A 24,814-nucleotide genomic window follows, 5' to 3' on the forward strand; every position below is an offset into this window, starting at 1 on the left:
GTCATATATGGTGCTTATTATTTAGAGGTATGTTCCTTTGATACCTGTAGTCTCTCAGATAAAAGCACAATCAATTTAGAACTAAAGATTAAGAAATTCAGTCAAAACCATGGAACTACATGGAAACTGAACAACCTGCTCTTGAATGACTTTTTGGGTAAATAATGAAATTAAGGTAAAAATCAAGAAGTTGTGTGAAAGAATGAGAACAAAGACACAACGTACGAAAATCTCTGGGACACAGCTAAAGCAGAATTACAAGGAAAATTTATAGCACAAAATGGCCACATCCAAAAGCTAGAAAGCTCTTATGTTAACAACCCAACATCACAACCAAAAGAACTGAAGAACCAATAGGAAACAAACTCCAAAAGTAGCAGAGGACTAGAAATAACCAAGATCAGAGCTAAACTGAAGGAGCTGGAGACACACACACACACACACACAAAACCTTCAAAGAATCAGTAAATCCAGAAGCTGGTTTTTGAAAAAAATAATAAAATACATAGATTACTAGCTAGACTGATAAAGAAGAAAATAGAGGAGTCAAACAAACACAATCAGAAGTGATAAGTAAGATATCACTACTGACCCCACAGAAATATAACCATCAGAGAATATTATAAACACCTCTCTGTACATATACTAGAAAATCTAGAAGAAATGGATACATTCCTGGACACATACACCTTCCCAAGACTGAACTAGGAAGAAACTAAATGCCTGAATAGATCAGTAATACATTCTGAATTTGAGGCAGTAATAAATAACCTACCAACTAAAAAGACCCCTGGACCAGAAAGAGCCACAATTGAATTCTACCAGAGGTATAAAGAAGAGCTAATACCATTCCTACTGAAACTATTCCAAAAAATTGAAAAGGAAGGACCCCTCCATAACTCATTCTATGATGCCAACATCAACATCATTCTGGTACCAAAACCTGGCAGAAATACCAAAAAAAAAAAAAAAAAAAAGAGAGAAAAGTTCAGGCCAATTTCCTTGGTGAATATTGATGCAAAACTCCTCAACAAAATACTGGCAAACTGAATCCAGCAGCACTTCAAAAAGCTTATCCATCACGGTCAAGTAGGCATCATCCTCAGGATGTAAGGCTGGTTCAGCATATGCAAATCAGTAAGTGTGATTCCTCACATAAACAGAACTAAAGACAAAAACCACATGATTATCTCAATAGAGACAGAAAAGGCTTTTGATAAAATTCAACATCCCTTCACGTTAAAAACTCTCAAGGTCTCTTAAGTCAGCTTGTGGTGAATGCTGCCTGTTCTGGAACTCATCTTTCAGGGCAACTCTGGACCAGGACAAGTCCAGAAATGCAGTCCAAAAGTCAAGCCCTGGAACTGGGGACCCCAAGAGCTGGCTTAGTGCTCTATGCCCCTGTGGCCATGCTGGTACCTGAGTTGCGAGACAAAGTCTCCTTTACTTTACTTTTCTCTTTGCTTTTCTCAAGCAGGAGTTTTGCTCAGTGCTCACTACAGCTAGTTACGTGCTGATTCCCACCTGAAGTCCACAAGTCTGAGGTTCAGTCAAGGCCCTCAGTGTAGTACCTGGGTATGGCTCCTATTCATTCAGGGCCCAAGGGCTCTTCAGTTAGCAAGTGATGAATACTGGCAGGTCTGGGTCCTTTCTTTCAAGTTAGCGGGTTCCATTCTGGCCCAGGGTGTGTTTGGAAAGGTTGTCCAGGAGCTAGGGCCTGGAACAGGGGACTCACAACTCTGATTGGTGCCCTAGCCTACTGTGGCTGGGCTGGTATTCTAGATGCAAGACAAAGGCCTCCCCATTCTTCCTCTTCCTCTCCTCAAGTGGAAGGAAGGGTTCTGTTTTGGAGCTGAGACCTGTGCAGCTGGGTTAGGGGAGGCACAGTGCAGCTCTCCCTTGGCTGCCCCAGCTGATTTCTCAGTATGTTGTGTCTCCTCCCTACCCACAGTCTACTGTCTCTGGGCCTAATTCAACACTGGGACTCAGCTAACAAATTTCAGTCCTTATGGCCTAGACTGCCTTTCAAGTTTGCTTGGAAACACAGAGTGCTGTAGCCTGCAATGATGAGGATTGTGGGAACTCAAGTTCCCAGGTGATCCCACTGGTTAAAATGCTCCCTCCATGGGCAGGCATCAGCTGAGTTTGGTCTGGTTTTCCTTTCTGCTCTAACAGGACAGGATGGAGTTTGATGCCTCACAATTGCTGTATTATTTCCCGCCCCCCCCAGTGCCCAGAGATGTTCTCCACACCATGCCACACTGGCAGGGGTGGGGAAAGGGCAGCATCGGTGATTCAAGACTGTATTTTCTGCTTCTTCAGTGTCTCTTTCATGAAGTTAAAACCAGGTACCATGCTCACGTGATTTTTGGTTCCTATGAAGGTGTTTTTTCTGCATAGATAGTTGTTAACTTGGTGTCCTTGTGGATGATTGATGGAGTTTTCTGTTTCACCATCTTGCTCTTCCGTCTATTATATCTAATTCTAATAACAATCTTGTAGATTAAACTTATTGACTATTCCAAACTGAGAAATTGAGTCTCAGAGAGCTTAGTAGGTTTCCCAAGGTAACACAGTAATTGAAAACATCTGAATGTAATCCTATCGCTGCTTTGTTGTTTTTTTTTTTTTTTTTTTTTTTTTGAGACGGAGTCTTGCTCTGTCGCCCAGGCTGGAGTGCAGTGGCGCAGTCTCGGCTCACTGCAAGCTCCGCCTCCCGGGTTCACGCCATTCTCCTGCCTCAGCCTCTCCGAGTAGCTGGGACTACAGGCGCCCGCCACCACGCCCGGCTAATTTTTTGTATTTTTAGTAGAGACGGGGTTTCACCGTGGTCTCGATCTCCTGACCTTGTGATCTGCCCGCTTCGGCCTCCCAAAGTGCTGGGATTACAAGCGTGAGCCATCGCGCCCGGCCTGCTGCTTTGTTTTAAAGTGTCGTCTTTACTGTCTTACTTTTTATATTCCCTTTATTACGACATACTGTGTTTTCCCATGGCAATTTCTTCTCTCACTTCACTAGGTTCTATTTCTTGAAAATATCATCTTCTATTACATCAACTACCTTCACTGGACAGACTGACTTAAATCTGAACTCCATTGCTTTATCTCCCCTATACCCTTCCTACCTTCTGTTCACCTATCCCACCCTGTAAGCTTCACGTTCTTACTGCTGCCAGTTGTGCCCAATAATATGAGTTAATTAGTCTTGAATAACACATTCTGATTTCCCCACACTTCAGCTGTCTATTGTTATTTCTACTTTAAGACGATTTCTCCTAACTGATGTCCCTTTTACACTGGTAATGGTATAAAGTGAATCAGGGCCTCATTGTTTTTGCCCAGGCCATATCAAGGGCCCATTTCAAGATCATTTTGAATCTTAAACAGAGTGGTAAGTGAATATTCCTAACACACTAGCTTCCTTCACAATATTTATTTTTGCTCATGAATCTTCATGAAATTTATGCTTAAGTACTGAGTCTGGTAAATAATTCCTCCCAAGATGAAACCCAGTCTTCTCTAATGCAAGCTGTACTGCCTTCCTGCCACCATTAAGCAATCTGGTTCTTCAAGTCAAAGGAAATTTTAAAAACTAGACTTACTCATTTGTCTATTTTGTCTGTGCTTTTAGGAGCCACACTCAATTTCCTTTCATATATCTTATTATAAATCTTGCTTACTGATTATTTAGAATATAGGTAATTTGAAATAAAGCACTATCTTGTATATGTGTGTGTGTGTGTGTATGTGTATTTTATCATGATGCATCATATTTGTTTTGAAAACTTTAGCAATGTTATATTTTTCAAATGTGTTACTTTCTGAGATTACATATTTTCAAAAATATTTGGAAAATTAGGAGCCGGCCAACTCTTTCTCTCTATATATATAATATACACATACACACATATGCTCAAATAGATACACACCAAATATGTAGTACATATATGTATACCTGTGTATATATGAAAACATATTTTATACATAATGTGTATGCATATAACTTTATAATATAATAAGCAAATCATGTGTTTATATTTGAGAGTATTTTTAAAACTAATGTTAATTTTTTTACCTCTAGTTGATTTATTTATTTGGTGTGTTTCCTCTCTGTTTTATGAATCTTGATTATTTTTCAACAGGCATTTATGTTCTCCATTTTAAAAAATCATGCTTTTTCCATGTATCTAAGTTTTGATATGTACTACATATAATTAGAATAGAACAGTGTGAAAATGAGGTGGAAGGAAGAACCATCAAGAAAAAGTTTTCTGTTTTAAATGTTTTTTGATATTTTCTGTTTGCATTCTAAATTTATCATGTGTCTTTTCTCATTGTTTGTTTTTCTATATGCCTCTATATATAGTTATATACAATTATATATGTTAAGATTAAAAGAAATTATTGTGAGAATACTGTATTTAGTGCCACTTTAAAAGTAAAAACTTTTAATTTGTATAATTGTTATTATCTGAAAACAATAATGTTTCTTCTTTTGTGTGGATTTTTTTATCTTGTACATGATTCTTCAAATTATACTAGAAGTTTATAAAGAACACTTATCCAGCTATAGGACAATATAATAATTGGAGAGCTAAAATCCTTGCTGCTAAATGCTTCCTTCTAATGGCATTAAACATATGCTTTAAACGTAGTTAAGGAAAAATCAAATTTAGAATTCTTTAAAAGTCAAGACGGTAACTTGACATGATAAAGAAAATATAAAATTGTCTGTGGTGGAGACAATAATACTCACCAAATACTCTATTTACACCCCCGCATTTCCCATCCTTCCTTGCAAAGTCATGTGATTGTGTTTACCAATAAAATTGAAGAATAAGCATATAATTTCCAGGCTGACGCAGTCAAAAGCCCATAAAGAATGCTTCAGTCTTAATTCCCTCTTTTGTGACAAGCAAAATGGTTGCATATTCCAGAAAATGCGTATGGTGGTATTTCTGTCAATCTAAGCCCTTGAGAAACTATAGGAAGCACAGATGTACAACTCCACTTGATCGCCACATTAGCATGTGTTATGTGCCTAAACAAATGTTTGCTTTGGTAAGTCACTGGAATTCTAAGGGTTAATTTCTAAGTACAACATAACATTCCTCTACTGGCAAGTACTGGCAAATGCCAATGCCAGTTTGCAACAACGCCTTTATTATGTAAGATGTTTACAATCTCATATTATCCCTTTATCAAGACACTGTGTATCGTTTCTCAGGAGCTAGCTCTTAGGTAAAGAACATCATTCACAAAACAATTTGAATAGTAAATCAAGCTCCACACAGAATTTTACTCATTTAAATACTTTATTTTAGATAATGCATAGTAATTTTCAAGGTTTAAATACTTTAATCATTTAATACTGCCAAAACCCCAAATCATGGCACAGAATCTATTTTAAAACAACCTGTTTTATAGCCCTCTAGTTTAGATGTCATAAAACTATTAAAATAAAACACACATATAATAACAGACCCAAAGGGACTGTAATAATTTATCAAATAAATGACCCAGGAACAAAATAAATCTTGAGTTAAGACGCAGTGCAATATAAAATACTCAAAGACAGAAGCACACATATGTTTTCCTATACTTTATTATGAAAGTATGTATATGCTGCAAAATGTGTCTTTTTAAAAGAAGCCTTATTAGGAAATATTGTTGGAAGTTAACATTCATTTTTAAAAATATATGTTCAGTGTTCACAATTTTTGTAATTCACATTCCTTAATAGTTTCAACTTAGTTAAATATTTCAGTAGCTTTAGTTTTTGGGGAGCAGTGCAGCATTTGAGACCCCTTCCTAAATTAGGGCAATAAACCACTCTATAAGTCTGGTGAAAGGCAGGGTTCTAGATTTCACTATAGACTAAATGAGTTTATACTGGCTGTCTCTAAACTATGGCGCGTAGGCTCGTTAGCTAAACTCTGCCAATTGGATACTACCACCTGGAACTTTAACTCTGGTGCCAGTTACATAAGAATGGAACACTTTAGAATTAATTACACTGTTAGATGGCTGGGGTAGCCACATTCATAATGCTGTGGATCTGGTGCAAGCAGAGTTCTCCAGTTTTCTGAATTCTGTGTTCCTTCTTAGAGCTATACAATCCTTTCCTTTTACCTTCTCAGGAACCTACACCAATTTCTGTTGTATGAAACCAAGAACACTGACTAACACCCATACAAATTTATCTTTGCAGAAGTTTTTACTGTACCTTTTACATATGTGGCTATGGATATATACTGCCAAACATGTCCACAAAAATAAAATATATTGCATTTTTCTGCAATAAGTCAGGAAAGATATCAAAAGCCACATAATCACCCCACAGATGCTATTGAAAGTTAAAGAAACACTTTGTAAACATTATAACAGAATGAAGTGCAGTCTGTTCTTTGGTTCTATGAAGTTAGTTCATTGAATTTTAATGAATGTTTCATTCCAGATATTTTCCATCTCAGGTATGTACAGTCATTTGAATGAATACATTGTACATATTTAAATTTACATTTGAAAAACATTCAAAAATTAATTTATTCCACAGACAAAAAAATTTATTTTTTATACCCATTAACCATCCCTACTCCCCTGACTCCCACTATCCTTCCCAGCCTCTGATAACCATCATACCATTCTCTCTCCTCATGAGGTCTTTTGTTTTAAATTTTAGCTCCCACAAATGAGTGGGAGCATGCAAAATTTCCCTTTCTTTGCCTGGCTTATTTCACTTAATATAATTTCCTCTAGTTCCATCCATGTTGTTGCAAATGACAGGATCTCATTGTATTTTATGGCTGAATAGTACTCAATTACATTCTCTTTATCTCTTTATCTGTTGACCAACACTTAGATTGCTTTCAAATTTTGGTTATTGTGAACAGTACTACAATAAACATAGAAGTGCAGACATCTCTTCAACATATTGATTTCCTTCTTCTTGGGTATAAACCTAGCAGATGGATTGCTGCATCATATGGAAGTTTTCTGAGGAACTTCTATACTGTTCTTCACAGTGGTTATACTAACTTACATTCCCTCTAACAGTGTACAAGAATTCTCTTTTCTCCACTTTCTCACTAGCATATTATAACCTGTCTTTTGAATAAAAGCCATTTTAACTGAGGTAAGATATTTCATTATAGTTTGATTTGCATTTATCTGATGGTCAATGTTGCTGAGCATCTTTTCATATATCTGTTGGTTACTTGCATGTTTTCCTTTGAAAAATGTCTATTCAAATCTTTTGTCCATTTTTAAATTAGGTTATTAGATTTTTGTCTATTGACTTACTTGAGTTCCTTATATATTCCGGTTATTAATTCCTTGTCATATAAATAGTTTGCAAATATTTTCTCTCATTCTATAAGACAAAGGATTGTTTTCTTTTCTGTTCAAAAGCTTTTTTTTATTGATGCAATCCTATTTGTCCATTTTTTATTTGGTTGCCTGTGTTTGTATTGGTATTACTTGGGGTATTACTCAAGAAATCTTTGCCCAGACCAATATCCTGGAAAGTTTCTCCAATGTTTATTTTTTTAGTAGTTTTATTGTTTGAGATCTTAGATTCAGTCTTTAATCTATTTTGATTTGATTTTTGTATATGGCAAGAGATACGGTTCTAGTTTCATTCTTCTGCATATGAATATCCAGTTTTCTGAGTACCATTTATAGAAGAGATTGTCCTTTGTAGGAATGTCCTTCCAACGTAGGTCCTTGGAACTTTTGTTAAAAATGACTTCACTGTAGATACAAGGATTTATTTCTGGGTTCTCTATTGTGTTCCATTGGCCTGTGTCTGGTGTTTTTTATTTTTGTTTTTTGCCAGTACCATACTGTTTTGGTTACTATAGCTCTGTACTATAAGTTTAATTCATGTAATGTGATTTCTCCAGTTTTGTTCTTTTGCTCAGGATGGCTTTGATTATTCTGGGTCCATTGTGGTCTCATATAAATTTTAGGATTGTATTTCTATTTCTGTGAAGAATGTCACTGGTATTTTAATAGGAATTGCATTGAGTCTGTAGAATGTTTTGAGTAGTATGAACATTTTGTCAGTATTGACTCTTATAATCCATGAACATAGAATATACTTTCATTTGTGTGTGTATGTCATCTTCAACTTCTTGCATCAATGTTTTATAGTTTTCATTGTAAAATCTTCACTTCTTTGGTTAAATTTATTCCTAGCTATTTTATTTTATTTGTAGCTATTGTAAATGGGATTACTTTCTTGATTTCTTTTTCAGAGTGTTCACTGTTGTCATATAAATATGCTACTGTTTTCTATATGTTGATTTTATATCCTTGGAACTTTACTAATTTTATTTATGAGTTTGCATAGGTTTTTGGTGGAGTGTTCAGGTTTTTCCAAATATAAGATATTATCAGGCTGGGCACAGTGGCTCATGCCTGTAATCCCAGCATTTTGGGAGGCCAAGGCAGGTGGATCACTTGAAGTCAGGAGTTCAAGACCAGGCTGGCCAACATGGCAAAACCCTGTCTCTACTAAAAATACAGAAATAGCTGGGCATAGTGGCAGGCACCTGTAATCCCAGCTACTTAGAAGCTTGAGGTGAGAGAATTGCTTGAACCCATGAGGCAAGTATTGTAGTGAGCCAAGGTGGAACCACTACCCTCCAATCTGGGTGACAAAGTGAGACTCTGTCTCAAAAACACACACACAAAAAACAACAACAAAAAAGATAATATCATCAAGAGCAATTTGATTTCTTCCTTTCCAATTTGGATGCTTTTTGTTTCTATTTTCTGATTGCTATAGTTAGGACTTCTAGTACTATGTTGAATAACGGTGGTGAAAATGAGCATCCTTGTCTTGCTCTACATCTTATAGGAAAGGCTTTCAGTTTTTCCCTGTTCGGTATAATAGCAGCTGTGGGTCTGTCTTATATGGGTTTTATTGTGTCACGGTATGTTCCTTCTATTTCCAGTTTTTTAAGGGTTTTTATCATGAAGGAATGTTGAATTTTATCAGGTGCTTTTCAACATCAATTGAAATAATCATAGAGTTTTTCCTTCATTCTGTTGATATGATGTATTACATTGGTTGATTTGCATACGATGAACCATCCTTGCATCCCTAGGATAAATTCTACTTGGTTATGATGAATGATCTTTTTTGTGGTGTTGAATTTGGTTTGTTAGCATTTTATTGAGGATTTTTGCATCAGTGTTTATCAAGGATATTGTCGTTTTCATTTTCGATGTGTCTTTGGTTTTGGTATCAGGCTAATGCTGGCCTTGTAGAATGAGTTTGGAAGTATTCCCATCTGCTCCATTTTTCATAATATTCTGAGTAGGATTGATATTAGTTCTTATTTAAATATTTGGTAAAACTGACATCAAGTCCTGAGCATTTCTTTGCAGGAAACTTTTTATTATGGCTTTGATCTCATTATTTATTATTGGTCTACTAAAGTTTTAGACTTCATGTTTCAATCTTGGCAGGTTGTATATGTCTAGAAATTTATCCATTTCTTCTAGGTTTTCCAGTTTATTGGCATATAGTTGCTCATATTAGTTTCTAATAATTCTTTGAATTTCTGCTGTGTTAGTTGTAATTTCTCCATTTTCATATTGGATTTTATTTATTTGGGTCTTCTTTCTTTTTTTCTTAGTCTAGTTAAAAGTTTGTTGATTTCGTTTATCTGTTCAGAAACCAACTTTTTGTTTCATTTATCTTTTGTGTTTTGTTTCAATTTCATTGATTTCTGCTGTTTTCTTTATTATTTCTTTTCTTCTACTAATTTTGGGTTTTGTTTGCTCTAACTTTTCTAGTTCTTTAAGATGCATTATTAATTTTTTTATTTAAAGTTTTTCTACTTTTTCGATGTAGCTGCTCATTTGTATAAACTTTCCTCTCAGTGCTGCTTTCCTTGCATCCCATAAGTTTGTTGTGTTTCCATTTTCCTTTGTTTCAAGATATCTTTACATTCCCTTCTTGATTTCTTCATTAACCTTCTGGTCATTCAGCAGCATGTTGTTTAATTTCCATGTGTTTGTATAGTTTCCAAACTTCCTCTTGCTATTAATTTCTCATTTTGTTCTACTGTGTCAGAGAAGATACTTGATATGGTTTCAATTATTTTGAAATCTCTGTTTGTTTTGTGGCTAAATATATGTTCTGTCCTTGAGAATGATTCATGTGCTGAGGTGATGAATATGTATTCTTCAACTGTTGGATAAAATGTTCTTTAAATATCTATTAGGACCATTTGGCCTATATTGCACATTAAGTCTAATGTGTCTTTGTTGATTTTTTGTCTGGATGATCTGTCCAGTGCTGGAAGTGGGGTGTTGAAGTCTCCAGCTATTATTGTATTGGGGTCTCTCTCTCTCTTTAGCTCTAATATTATTTGCTTTATATATCTGGGTGCTCCAGGATTGGGTGCACATATTTACAATTTTTATACTCTTTGTGAATTAACCCCTTTATCAGTATATAATGACCATCTTTGGCTCTTTCTAGTATTTATCCTGAAATAATTTTGTCTGATGTAAGCTTAGCTACTCTTGCTCATTGTTGGTTTCTATTTGAATGAAATATCGAAGTTGTCTTATTGAAGTTAAACCAGCTTGGTATTCTATAATTTTCTTGTACTTGAATATTTATATATTTATCTGGTTAGGAAAGTTATCTTTTATTATCCCCTTGAATATAATTTCTACCCCAATATCTTTCTCTGCTTCCTCTTTAATAACTCTTAGATTTTCCCTTTTGAGGCTATTTTCTAAATCTTGCAGTCATGCTTCATTCTATTTTATCTATTATTCTTTTGTCTCCTCTGACTATGTATTCTCAAATAGCCTGTACTATATTCAATCTCACAATTCTTTCTTCTGGTTTATCAATTCTGGTGTTGAGGGACTCCAATGCATTCTTCAGTGTGTCTATTAAATTTTCAGTTCCAGAATTTCTTCTTGATTTTAAATAAATATTCAATTTCTTTGTTAAATTTATCAGATAGGATTCTAAATTCCTTTTCTGTTTTATCTTGAATTTTGTTGAGCTTCCTCAAAAAAATTTGAAGTCTCTCTCTGAGGGTAACATATCTCTGTCTCTCCAGGATTAGTCACTGGTGTCTTATTTAGTTCATTCAGTGATATCATGTTTTTCTGGATGGTCTAGATGTTTGTAGATTTTAGTCAATGATTGGTCATTGAAGAGTTAGGTAAGTATTGTAGTCTTCACAGTCTGGGGTTGTTTCTTCCTGCCCTTCTTGGGAAAGTCTTTCAAATATTCAAAGGGAATTAAGTGTTGTGATCTAAGACTTTGGTCACTACAGCCATACCTGCATTAGGGGACACATCAAGCCCAGTAATGCTGTGACATTTGCAGATTTGAAGAGGTACTGCCTTGGTACTCTTGGGTGAGATCTGTGAGAATTCCTTGGATTACTTTGGCAGGTCTAACAGTGACATCTAGGAGCAAAGGCCTGGAATCGGGGACTTCAGGGGTCTGCTCAGTGCTTTATTTTACTGCTACTGAGCTGTTACCCAACTTACAGGACAAAGTCCTTTTTACTCTTCCTTTTCCTTTCCTTAAGTAGGAGTTTCTCCTTGTGGCCAGCATAGCTGGGAATGGGCTGAGTCACACTTGAAGCCAGTATGGTACTGGATCTTGTCTAATGACCATGGTGAGTACTGCCAGGCTACCACTGATATTTATTCAAAGCCACAGGGCTCTTTTGTCAGCTGATGATGAATCCTGCTAAGACTAAGTTCTTCCCTTCAGGAAAGTTGGTTCCCTTCTGTTCCAGAGATTTTCTGGAAATGTTGCCTGGGAACTAAGGCCTGGAACTGGGAATTCAAGACTTCTTTTGGTGCTTTATTTTACTGTGGCTAAGCTGGTATCCAAGTTGTAAAACTAAGTCCTCTTTGCCCTCCCCTCTCCATTTCTCAGGTGGAAGGAAGGAGTCTCTCCAGGAGCAGTAAGCTGCCCTGCCTGTGGTTGAGAAGGGGTGACACAAGCACTCTCTTGGTTGCCCTAGCTGGTGTCTCAGTGGATCACATACATTCCAAGTTCACTGGCTGTGAGCCCAGCACAGCAGCAGTACTTGTCCAGGAATTACAGTCCTTGTAGCCTAGATTGTCTTTCAACTTTTCTTAAGACCCTAGAACACTTTAGTGTGGTGTGTGGCTATTCATAACTCACGTTCTACCCACTGGGGTAGATGATTCCCCTCTGGCTAGGGCTGATCTAAATGTTCATTCCGTGGGTGCTGGCTGAATTCTTCCCTGTGTTGCTTTCCACTGTGACAGAACCACACTGAGTTCTAGTGCAGAGGCCCACAATCACTGCACTCTCCCTCCCCCTATCACACAGATGTTCTCTCCCTGCCATGCAACCACATGGCCATTGCCAGGGGATCAGGCACAGCTGAGGCCGACAATTCAAGACTGTCTTTCCTAGCCTCTTTAGTGCCTCTTTCCTTGATAGGGTATTACAATCAGATACTGTAATCACTCACCTGATTTTTAGTTCTTATGCAGATGATTTCTTGTGTGGATGGTTGCTCAATTTAGAGTTCTTGCAGAGGGAAAATCACTGGAGACTTCTGTTTGGCTACCTTGCTCTGCCTCCTGTGAGCTATTTCTTAATGTTTCCACATGGAAGGATTTTCTGTGGCGTAAACCTTGAGGCCCCTTCATGTTTTCTGTATTTTCATATGCTCTGTTCCTATACTGGAGAAATCATGATCTGATTGGTATGTTTTGAAGAAAAAAAAATTAACAAGTTTTGTCAACCTCTTCCTCTCTTTCTCTGTTCTGTGTCTATAGATATAAACCATTATTCAGACTCAGTTCAGCTTTATCTGCATTAAGACAATTTTTTCTATTCTGCTTTACTATGTGTTATATTCAATTTAGTTCAGAATTTATTCAAAGAAGATATGCATTTTTAATTGGTACCTGCTATATTTTCCAGTAGTCACTACTATTCATAGGATACTTCTTAAATGCTAAAGTGCTTTTCACAATGGCATAGCTACTCTAATTATAGCCATTTTATAGATGTGAACACTTAATGCTTGAGAAATTAAGAAATCTTGTTGATAGTCACACTGCATATATTAGCTATCTATAGCTGTGTTACAAATTACTACAAAATGTAGGGGCTTAACACAACACCAGTTTATTACTGCAGTTTGTGTGGGTTAAGAATTTGGCTAAACAGCAAAAGAAACTATCATCAGAGTGAAGAGACAACCTACAGAATGGGAGAAAATTTGTCCAGTTTATCCATCTGACAGAGGCCTAATATCCAGAAACTACAAGGAACTTAAACAAATCTATAAGAAAAAAACAAAGAAACAATTCCATGAAAAAGTGGGAAAAGGACATCAACAGACACTTATGAAAAGAAGACATTTATGCAGCCAGCAAACATGAAAAACATCTCAATATTCCTGATTATTACAGAAATGCAAATCAAAACTACAATGAGATACCATCTTATGCCAGTCAGAATGGCAATTATTAAAATGTTAAGAAACAACAGATGCTGGCAAGGCTGCAGAGAAATAGGAATATTTCTACATTGTTGGTGGGAATGTAAATCAGTTTAACCATTGTGGAAGACAGGGTGTGATTCCTCAAAGACCTACAGGCAGAAACACCATCTGACCCAGCAATCCCTTTACTGGGTATATACTCAAAGGAATATAAATCATTCTGTTATAAAGACACAATAGCAAAAACGTGGAATCAACCTAAATGCCCAACAATGACAGAGTGGAAAAAGAAAATGTGGTACATATACACCATGGAATACTATGCAGCCATAAAAACAAATGAGTTCATGTTCTTTTCAGGGACATGAATGGAGCTGGAAGCCACTATCCTCAGCAAACTAGTGCAAGAACAGAAAACCAAAAACCACATGTTCTCACTCATAAGTTGAGGCTGAATAATGAGAGCATATAGTCACAGAGAGGGGAACAACACACACTGGGGCCTGTTGAATGGGGGAAAGGAAAAATAGCTAATGCATGCTGGGCTTAATACCGAAGTGCAGCAACATAGGTGCAGCAAACCACTTTGGCACAGTTTTAACTAAGTAACAAACCTGAACATCCTGCACATGTACCCAGGAACTTAAAATAAAATAAAATTAAATTAAAATTAAAAGAATTTGGCTACACTTTACTTAAGTTCTCTCTTCTTGTTTTCTCAAGAGGCTGTAATAAAAGTGTTGGCCAAATGAATATAGTATCATTTGAAGACTCAGCTGGAGTAGTATCTGCTTCTAAGCTAATTCAATAGTTATTGGCTATATTTAATTCCTTGCAAGTTATTGTTGACTGGAGGTCAAGTTCAGTTCATTGCCACATGGACATCTCCATGGCAGCTTGCTTTCTCATATAAGGGAAGTTGAGAAGGCAATAGATGGTCTGCTAGCAAGATAGAAGTTATGATCTTTTGTAACCTCATCATGGAAGAGGTATCCCATCACCTTTGCTGTATTATATTGGTTATATTCAAATCATTAGGTCCAGCCTGCAATCCAGAGAAGAGGATTACACAGGGCCATGACTACTACAAGATGGAGATCTTTAGAGACCATCTTAGAAGTCTTCCTACCACACTGTGATTAAGTGTAAGAGTCAGTATTTAAATCCAATTATTCTGATGTCAGAATTCATACTCCCAGCCACATCGTTAGTTGAGAGTAGCCTCTGCCCTCCACAGGGCTGGAGTATGTAGTGAGTATATAACTCTATAATTCTCTACTTCTAACCTTCCATTTCTAGCAAGCCAATATCTAATAAATATAATCTTTTCAAGAAAATTTAGAACAGAATCTTCAGGTCATGGTTAAGCTTTCACTTGGGCATCACTTTTGGGTGATTTTACTTACCTCTGTTAGAGGTACAATATATATGTGTGGTTATATATATATATATATAAAACTTTATATTATATATATATATATAAAACTTTATATTATATATATATAAAACTTTATTTATTATTATATATTTATATTTTATATATATATATATTTTTTTTTTTTTGAGACAGAGTCTTGGTCTGTCGCCAGGCTGGAGTGCAGTGATCTCGGCTCACTGCCACCTTCGTCTCCCGGGTTCAAGTGATTCTTCTGCCTCAGACTCCTGAGTAGCTGGGATTACAGGCATGTGCCACCATGCCTGGGTAATTTTTTGTATTTTAGTAGAGACAGGGTTTCACCATGTTGGCCAGGATGATCTCGATCTCCTGACCTTGTGATCCACCCCTCTCAGTCTCCCAAAATGCTGGGATTACAGGGGTGAGCCACCGCGCCCAGCCATGTTTTTATATTTTTAACTCTCAGATCAATTATTTCTTTCCAGGTTTATTTAGCCTCCACAAATCAATTATTCAGAGAACAAATTACCTCTAAAGTCTATTTTTAAAGTTAAAAACTAATTTTTAATACTAAGGAAGTAATTCTAAATTAAATATGTTAATCAACCTAATCATTTACTTATATGAAGCAGTTTTATTTCTCTGTATGCATTTTAAAGTCAAATATAAGTCTCTATTTATATTACTGTCCAAATTTCATCAATTTATTTGAGTATCTCTACAGATATGCAAGGTGAGTTGTACATAGCTTTAGAGACAAGAGAAAATTATTTTCTTATAACAGTAATATTTTAAGTGCTTTATTCCCCTTGCTTATTTTTATAATGAACAATATCAACATAATCAGGAAGTTTCATAAGATAATCAAAGTTCACATCCAAAGATATCAATTTTTCCAGTGGGTAGGACTTATATGTTTCCCAATTAATTACATTATAATACTTTAAATGGTGTCTCAACTTTCAAATCATTAAAGTAGGGATTTCAAATACTTCAGGTTTAGGCTCTTCTGCTTCACAGACTCAGACTCTGATTCAAGTAGATGTTTATGTATTCATAAACACTTAACCAGACTGGTGGAGTGTCTCTTTATAAAATCTTGCAGTAGTTTATTATAACATAAAATATTCCCACTTAATCTGTCTATAAATGTAAATTTTTCTTTTATATTTCTGAAAGCTCTATGAACTTATTATCAAGAACAAGCTCTGAAACACAAAATACTGTAGTTGTCCAGCAAATATTAAGTCAATCAAAATTATTACTTGCTTTTAAACATAAATCCTTATAGTGCCCCACATTTCTGAATAATCTCTTTGGATTATGCAGTATTCCATAATTAACACTCTAACTGTTCGTACATCTCTTCTTTTATTTGCTATCCCAGCCCTTGAGGTCTCTCAATTTTTTAAATTTTCTTTGTGATAGTCATTGGAAAAAACATAACATTTGACCTTTCATAAAAATAATAGTAGTGGCTTCTTTCTTATTCTCTGCAGGCGTTGTCAAATGCAAATATGCAACTATGCCTTCAGAAAGGTCTTGTAACTTATTAATTTTTTTTTGTTAGCACAGTAAAAATTCATAAACTTTTCTTTGACAAACTAAAGAATAAAATGTAGGCAGTCTGTTAAAAGTTACTTAATATGTGAATATGTGGGAAATACAATCAGTGTTGCTGCTTTGTTCCCATTGTGTCATACAATATTAACAATTATGGTTATTGAAATTATTTTAGGAAAATAGTTGTTAGTAACTTGAAATTATTTCTGAATTAAGATATTATTATTTGAGTGAACTTTTAAAAATAAACTGTGCTCTAAAGCCATTTATTTTATAATTGTAAATGAAGGCACATTTGAAATAACCCAGCTTTGAAGCTCAGTGCCTGTAAACTATAGGTTTCATATCATACAACCACACATATTTTAGAAACTCAGCCTAAAGAAAAGTGTTCCTCAGCTTTGTCCAACAGAAGGTTTAATTTGGATCACGAGAACATTAAGTTCTTTTTACATTGACCATTTATGATATTTATCCCAACTGCTACATTCAGAACCTGCCATATGGTAATGAAAAGCTATTCAGCAAACACATAATGAAAACAATTCTGATCCTGTATTTTACTGTCAATCTATGCCAATCTTAAACTATAGCAAATTGTAGGGCTTTTGTGGAATTTTAAGACTTATTTTTTTTGTTGGATTTGATTCATTATCCTTTTAAATAATTTTTGACATTTGAGATAGGAGTACTGGAGCTATTCACAAAAACATTTATCACTGAATATAAATATCAGACAACATATCTGGAAATGTGTAGAACCAACATAGTATGAGAAAGAGAAATTTCTAAACTCAGTAACCTTTAGCAAAATATCAATCAAGTATGTGGAAGATAGAGAATCTAATTTAACAATATATTTACATAAAATAATGGAGGATTCTTAGACCTAGCTACATATTAAAATTGCATTTTGATCACTTTACAAATTATCTGAGGTTCATCTTCAGATATCCTGATTTAGTAACTCTTGGACATGGTCAGAACATCTGCATTTCTGAATAAATCTTGACAATTTTTATTTACAGCTAGCCTTAAAAATCATTTAAATTATGTTATAGTAGGAATTAATATTATGCAGCATGGTTTATTTGTGTATTATAAAGATATATTTGACTATGTGCTCAGAAATTATTTCACATTAGGGATTGATTCTTATAATTATTGTTACAATATTAAATATTTAGTGAATTATTCCTATGGATTCTTACGGTTGAAAAGAAACAGCTATATGAAGAATTGACTATGTCACATAATTTAAGAAATAAAATTTCTCTTAAACCAATAGAAAGGGCTTCTAGGCTGAAACTTGATGAGCCATATTAAGAAAATAGAACATAGCATAGAAGGTAAGTGGGGTCAGCAGTAACTGCCCCCATCTTGAAAGATGTCAATGTACTAATCCCTGGAACCTGTGAATATGTTACATCACACCAAGAAGGAGAATTAAGATTCCAGATGGGATTAAGATTGCTAATCAATATACCTTAAAATAAGGAGATTATTCTGGATCATCCTGGTGGGCCCAATATAATCACAAGGGCCCTCAAAAGTGGAAGAAGGAGGGAAAAAAGGAGCTAAATACGAGAAGGATTTGATATGCTATTGCTGATTTTGAAGATGGAGGAATGGGGCCATGAGCCAAGAAATGTGTGCAGCCTCTAGAAATTAGAAAAGGGAAAGGGAAGCATTCTCCTCTAGAGCCTACAGAAAGAAATGCAGCCCTGCAAACACCTTGATTTTAGCCCACCAAAACACATCTTGGACTTCTACCCTTCAGAATCATAAAATAATTAATTTGTATTATTTTACACCACAACATTTATGATTATTTCTTACAATGGTAATAGGAAACTAAAACGGTAGGTAGTTAGAATACCAAAGTGGGAATCAGTGAAAGAAAAGTTGACAAAGTGCAGAATGTAACAGTGAAATTAATCTGGACCGTGGGTAATCCAGACACTAAAGGATTGTACTTTAGTTTAAGGTACAGATAATCCAAGTAGTTTTCAAGGTTGTAGAGAATGCCATTTGAGTAATTTTTTTGTTTTATTTCTACCTTTTCTGTCTCTTGCTTCCTTCCTTCCCTCCCTCCCTCCTTCCTTCTTTCCTTCCTTTCTTCCTTTTTTTCCCTTCCTTCCTCTTTCCTTCCCTCCCTCCCTCCCTCCTTCTTTCCTTTAATCTTTTCTTTTTTTTCCCATTCTTTATTCACCAAGGAAACCTTTTTATTGCTAATTTAATGTTCCATGTAATTATCTCAAAAAGAGTATCCTGGATGGAGAATGTATATAATTCTGCTCATTAGAAGAAACACTCCCTATTAAAAATTGGTAAATAAACATTTAACTGTAAATTACTCTGTATGACTTTAGTCAGTGAAAGTCACTTACTGTCTTATAAATGTTTACCCATGACTGAAAAATCTTAGCCCTTTAGGAGTGAGATTTTATCAGTGAAGCAGATGTGCTAGAATTATTATTTCTTGACACATGAAATTCTGTCTGAAATATCAATCCATGTTTTAGATATTTTGATGTTTCACTACTCACCAGGAAATTGACCATCAATTTCTAAAATACTTTTACAATGCATTAATTACTCCTTATATGCACCCAGACAAGTATCTCTTTTACATATTTCAGTACTTACACATATGTTTAGCCTGTTCTATTTTTTGTTACAGTTTCATAGTTCTTTCTACTTTCATCTAGGTAGGTCCTAGCTTTACAACAGTGCAACAATATCTGCAGAGGCAAGAAGCACTTGTATTTTCAGTGTCCCCCGACATGCAGTTATAAGGATTCAGTCTTTCCTTTATTAAAAAAAACTCTTTATAGAATGTTATTATTAATTATATATTATTTATTGTTTCCTACATAATGCTCACTGTGAAATAATTCTCATTAATTTACATGTTGAACCATGCGTTCTCATTTGCCCCTAATAGAAGCAAATAATATTATACTATATACACACAAAAAATAGACTTTTTTAATACAAAATAGTTTGATCATTAGTTACTAGGTACAAATTTGGGTGGCTTTTTGTTCAGCAAGTGCTTTTTTGATTTGACTCTGTTATTTTTCTTCTTTCATGATCAAATTAACACAAATCTTACCATTATATGATGGTGAGAAACAGAAATTGCGTGCATTGGATAAATTAAACGGTTTGCTATTATAAATTTTAATATTTAGTTGATCCTCAGTTCCTTTATTAATTTACATGTTAGATAAGTGCTTATCATTTGCCACATTGCATGGTTTAAGACTCACAGGATTTTCTTTTTCTATCTTTCCATCTAGTACATTTACCATTGAATTGCGAAATGGTCAAAGAATGTCAAAGTTCAAGTAAAGAATCAGTCAGGACATGGCCGGGTGCAGTGGCTCATGCCTGTAATCCCAGCACTTTGGGAAGCCGAGGTCAGAAGTTCAGGACCAGCCTGGCCAACATGGTGAAACCCCATCTCTACTAAAAATACCAAAAATTGGCCGGGCATAGTGGTGGGCACCTGTAATCCCAGCTACTCAGGAGGCTGAGACAGAAGAATCGCTTGAACCCGGGAGGCGGAGGTTGCAGTGAGCTGAGATGGTGCCATTGCACTCCAGCCTGGGCAACAAGAGTGAAACTCCATCTCAAAAAAAAAAAAAAAATCAGTCAGGACCCCTGAGAGACAAGTCAATAATGATTAATGATGAGGATCATTGTCTTAATCCTGATTTCCCCTTTATACACATTATCAAGTGCCTACATTATTCAGGCCATATTAGGTTCTGGGGATATGAGGAGGCATAGGAATCATTAACTGTGTCTTGGCTGTTGTTAATAGTACAGAAATGAACATGGGAATGCAGATATTTCTTTGAGATGTTGATTTTCTTTTCTTTGCGCACTCAGAAGTGAGATTGTTAGGTTGTATGGTAGTTCTATTTTTAATATTTTGAAGAACCTCCATACTGTTTTCCATAATGGCTGTACCACTTTACATTCCCACCAACAGTGCAAAAGGATCTCCTTTATTCAATATAAAAGGAAGAAAATCCTGCTACTTGTTACAACATGGTTGAAATTTGAAAGGTATCATGCTAGGTGAAATAAGTCAAGCAAAGAAAGGAAAATACCACATGATTTCATTTACATGTGGAATCTAAAAAAGTCACTTATAGAAACAGAATTGAATAGGGAATGTGAAAGACTGAAATGCAAGACGGGGATCTGTGTATATAGCATGGTGACTATGGTTAATAATACTGTACTGTATACTTGAAATTTTCTGAATTCTATATACTTAAATTTTCCAAATAGATGTTAAATGTTCTCACCAGAAAATTTAATTATTTGAAGTGATGGAAAAATTAATTAACTTGATCATCATAATAATTCCAGAGTTTATACATGTATTGAATCATCATGTATATGTTTGAAGTATGCAATTTTATTAGTCAATTGTACCTCAATCAGTCTGTTAAAATAATGAAAAGAGTCATAACTGACAGTACTTTTTACTCACAAGAGTTTCCTAGTTAATCACACCATACTCTGTGTGTGTCTCTCCACTTCTTCGTTATGGTCTTATAGAAAGTATACTTTTTTAGAGTTTCACCTTTCTTTGGCAGAGTTTGTTTATAAATTCTACCAAAGTACTTCTCTCTTCCTTTATCCATAATTGTTTTTCCCTTACATTCTAGCAACTTCTTCTTTCAAAAACTTCTTGGGAAATTTCTTTAAAGTCCATATTGCTTCATCTCCATAAATGGTTTCTTTCTGTCAAATATAATTAACATCAGAGGATGTTAATTCCACTTCTTGTTTCTTTTCCAGTTTGAGAGAAAATAGTTATCAGGCCAAATGCTTTTTTAAAGAGAAGAAAACACTACATTTTACTTTGGATAACATTTCATCTTAAGGGAAGTACAAATATATATTTTTTACTATCATTTCGTCAAGATCCCATTTGTCTCACTATCCATATATTATCTAGTTCTTTCTTGCTAGATCATATAGTAGATCACATAAGCATTGAAAACAGAATTAATAAATATGTTATAGAATAAAACAAGGGCATGAGCCTATGCTAGATAACCAATTACCTTGTTACTATGAAGTTATCATCCAATAATTTACAAACTTAAAAAACAATCTATGCACATAAAAAGTTTATATTTTAGGCAATAATTTGTCTTATATATTCTACATTACATCAATAATGACCCAAGAGAAATTATTTCATGAGACTCAGAATTTCAGTATATTCTAAAATGTTATTTAAGAAAAAAATAATGACTGCTGTTTTCGACATAATGAAAAAAATAAGACAAAATATGTTCAACCTTATTTGTCCACCTGCTTAACATATGGGACAAATGGAAATCTAAATCAAATTATAATAGGTAATCCTTTTTATGCATGTGTTTTTTTCCCTCCAAAAGAGCATTCTTAGGAGGAGGAATCTATAGTAAATAAGTCAATTGCAAACATTAGTTTCACGGTCTTGTTTAAACTGCTAATAAACTCTACCATCTCATGAGCTCAAAAACTTTTTGATTTTAATTCAAGATTGAGCTGTGTGATGGTTACTATTAAGTGTCAACTTGATTGGATTGAAGAATAAAAAGTAGTGTTCCTGGGTGTGCCTATGTGAGTGTTGCCAAAGGAGGTTAACATTTGAGTCAGTTTTTATATATATCTCAGTTTTTTAATCCATTTATCCAACAATATACACTTAGGTTGTTTATCTTGACTACCATGAAAAATGCTGCAACAGACATGGGAATACAGCTATCTCTATGAAGTGCTGACTTTATTTCCATTGGGTATATACCTGGAAAAGGATTGCTGGTTTATATAATTATAATTATATTTATAATTATTAAAAACAATTTTATTTTAATTTTTTGAGGATTCTCCATACTGTTTTCTATAATGGCTTTAGCAACTTATATTTTTACCAACAATGTAGAAGGGTTTCCTTTTCTCCACACTTGTAGTTTTTATAATAGCAATCCTAATAGGTTTGAAGTGATATTTCATTGTCCTTTTTATTTGTGTTTCCCTAAAGATTAGTAAAGTTGAGCACATTTTTATATACCTGTTGGCCATTTGTATGTCTTTTTTGAAAAACTGTCCATTAAGAACCTTTGCTAATTTTTATTATTTTTTATTGAGTGTTGTATTAGTCTGTCCTCCCACTGCTAATAAATACCTGAGACTGAGTAACTTATAAGAGAAAGAGGTTTAATTGACTCACAGTTCCGCATGACTGGGGAGGCCTCTGGAAACTCATAATCATGGTGGAAGGAAAGCAAACACATCCTTCTTCAGAGGGTACCAGGAAGGAGAATGAATGAGTGCCCATCAAAGGGGGGAGCCCCTTATAAAACCATCAGATCTCATGAGAACTAACTCACTATCACAAGAACAGGATAGGGAAAGCCACCCCTATGATTCAATTAGCTCCACTTGTTCCCTCCCTTGACACGTGGATTACGGGAACTAAAATTCAAGGTGAGATTTGGGTGGGGACACAGCCAAACCATATCAAGCATGTACTCTCTTCTTATATATTTTGACTATTAACTTTTTATGGGATATATAGTTTACAAATATTTTCTCCTGATCTTCCAGCTTTTCATTTTGTTGATTGCTTCCTTTGCTGCTGATTCCTTAGTTATAGAAAGACCCATTTGTTTATTTTTACTTTTGTTGCCTCAGCTTCTGATATAATATCCAAAATAGCATTGCCAAGACCAATATCAAAGAGCTTTTTCCCTATATCTTCTTCTATGAGTTTTATGATTTTAGTTATTGTGTTTAAAGTCTTTAATCTATTTTGAGTAGATTTTTGTGTATAGTGTAAGGTAATAATTAAATTTTTTCTTTTACATGTGAATATCCAGTTTTTCCAACACCATCTACTGAAAAGACTATTATTTCTTTATTGTGTCTTGGTGACCTTGTGAAAAATTAGCTGACCATATATCCTTGGGTTTATTAACAGGCTTTCTATTCTATTCCACTGTTCTATGTCTGTTTTTATGCCAGTACCCTACTCTTTTTGTAATGTGTTGTTTTAACCTACTCACTGGACAGATTACTAAAGTTATTTTATTTTTTATATATTTATTTATTTAGTCTTGCTTTGTCGCCCAGGCTGGAGTGCAATGGCACAATCTCAGCTCACTGCAACCTCTGCCTCCCAGGTTCAAGTGATTCTTCTGCCTCAGCCTCCCGAGTAACTGGGACTACAGGTGTGCACCACCACATGCCGCTAATTTTTGTATTTTTAGTAGAGACAGGGTTTCACCATATTGGCCGGGCTGGTCTCGAACTCCTGACCTCGTGATCTGCCCGCCTCAGCCTCCCAAAGTGCTGGGATTACAGGCAAGTTAATTTTTACGAAAATATTTATATATGTATGTGATATCCAGATGGCATGAAGAGTCCTTTTTATAGGTACAATTATTACTCTCAGAGATTAGGTATAATTATATACCTACTTTTCTGAGGATGCTCATTAGAAAGAGATATGAGTATAGCCAGTGGACAGTGCTCTCAGAGCTGCCCTCAAAATGAAACAGGTTAAAGTCAGAGACTCTCCGTCCATTTGCTGATGTATGGAAACACTGTGGTGGCTTCACTCATGCTGCTGCTATAGCATGCCCTCTTTTCTTCCCTAAATCTTTGGAAATGCTTTGCCTGTTTTTCTACACTCATCTTGGGTGATCACAGCTCTTTTCTCTTGACACAATTAGCCAAAAGCCCAAAAGAAAAATCCAGGCACACAGCATCCAGATAAGTAAAAATGGCATAGTCTTAAAATGTATAACTTAATTGAAAATACTTTTTTTACAGAGTTAATAGCAAAACAGTTGAGCTCTCCAATAACTTTCTCTAACTTACAGTTGCTCAACAGGTGTTATCTATTTGTTGTAGATTTTGCTATGAAAGTTGTATTTGTTTCATTTATATAGGGCTCCTCCATCTCTAGATACAACTAATCTAGTTCATTTTGGTGTGCTCTACATATTATAAGCTAATTTATTTGAAGTTTCTTTGAAGAGCACATGAAATATTATTCAAAATGTTTTATTTTCTGTCACTGTTTAGAACCATAAGTATTTTATGCTGTAGAGGAATGTTCTAAATTCAGATTCAAATCAGACTTTGTGAAAGTGACTCCAGTTCAATGGCATCTACTCATTTTATTTATATTAAATATTTGGTGCATAACGTGAGTATGTCCTGATGTCAATAGATACTGCAGATGCAAGAGTGACTTTGCTTTTCTGAGTGCCAAGTACCCCTGAACACACTGCCAGAGGTATCGTAGCAGAGGTCTGAGAAAATGTGCTTCAATATCTGCACATTGC

The 24,814-nt window shown here is 35.1% G+C and overlaps 1 long non-coding RNA gene across 1 annotated transcript in view; it reads left to right on the forward strand.

The window, feature by feature from the left end:
- LOC105738985 overlaps window positions 1-24,814 on the forward strand; it is a 99,004-nt gene that overhangs the window by 35,454 nt on the left and 38,736 nt on the right. The window contains exon 3 of the long non-coding RNA XR_001114828.2: window positions 23,577-23,692. This is a non-coding gene — a long non-coding RNA (uncharacterized LOC105738985). The remainder of the gene's footprint in view (window positions 1-23,576; window positions 23,693-24,814) is intronic.

This window comes from Nomascus leucogenys, chromosome 3 (genome assembly GCF_006542625.1).
Source record: "Nomascus leucogenys isolate Asia chromosome 3, Asia_NLE_v1, whole genome shotgun sequence".
Lineage (NCBI taxonomy): Eukaryota > Metazoa > Chordata > Mammalia > Primates > Hylobatidae > Nomascus > Nomascus leucogenys.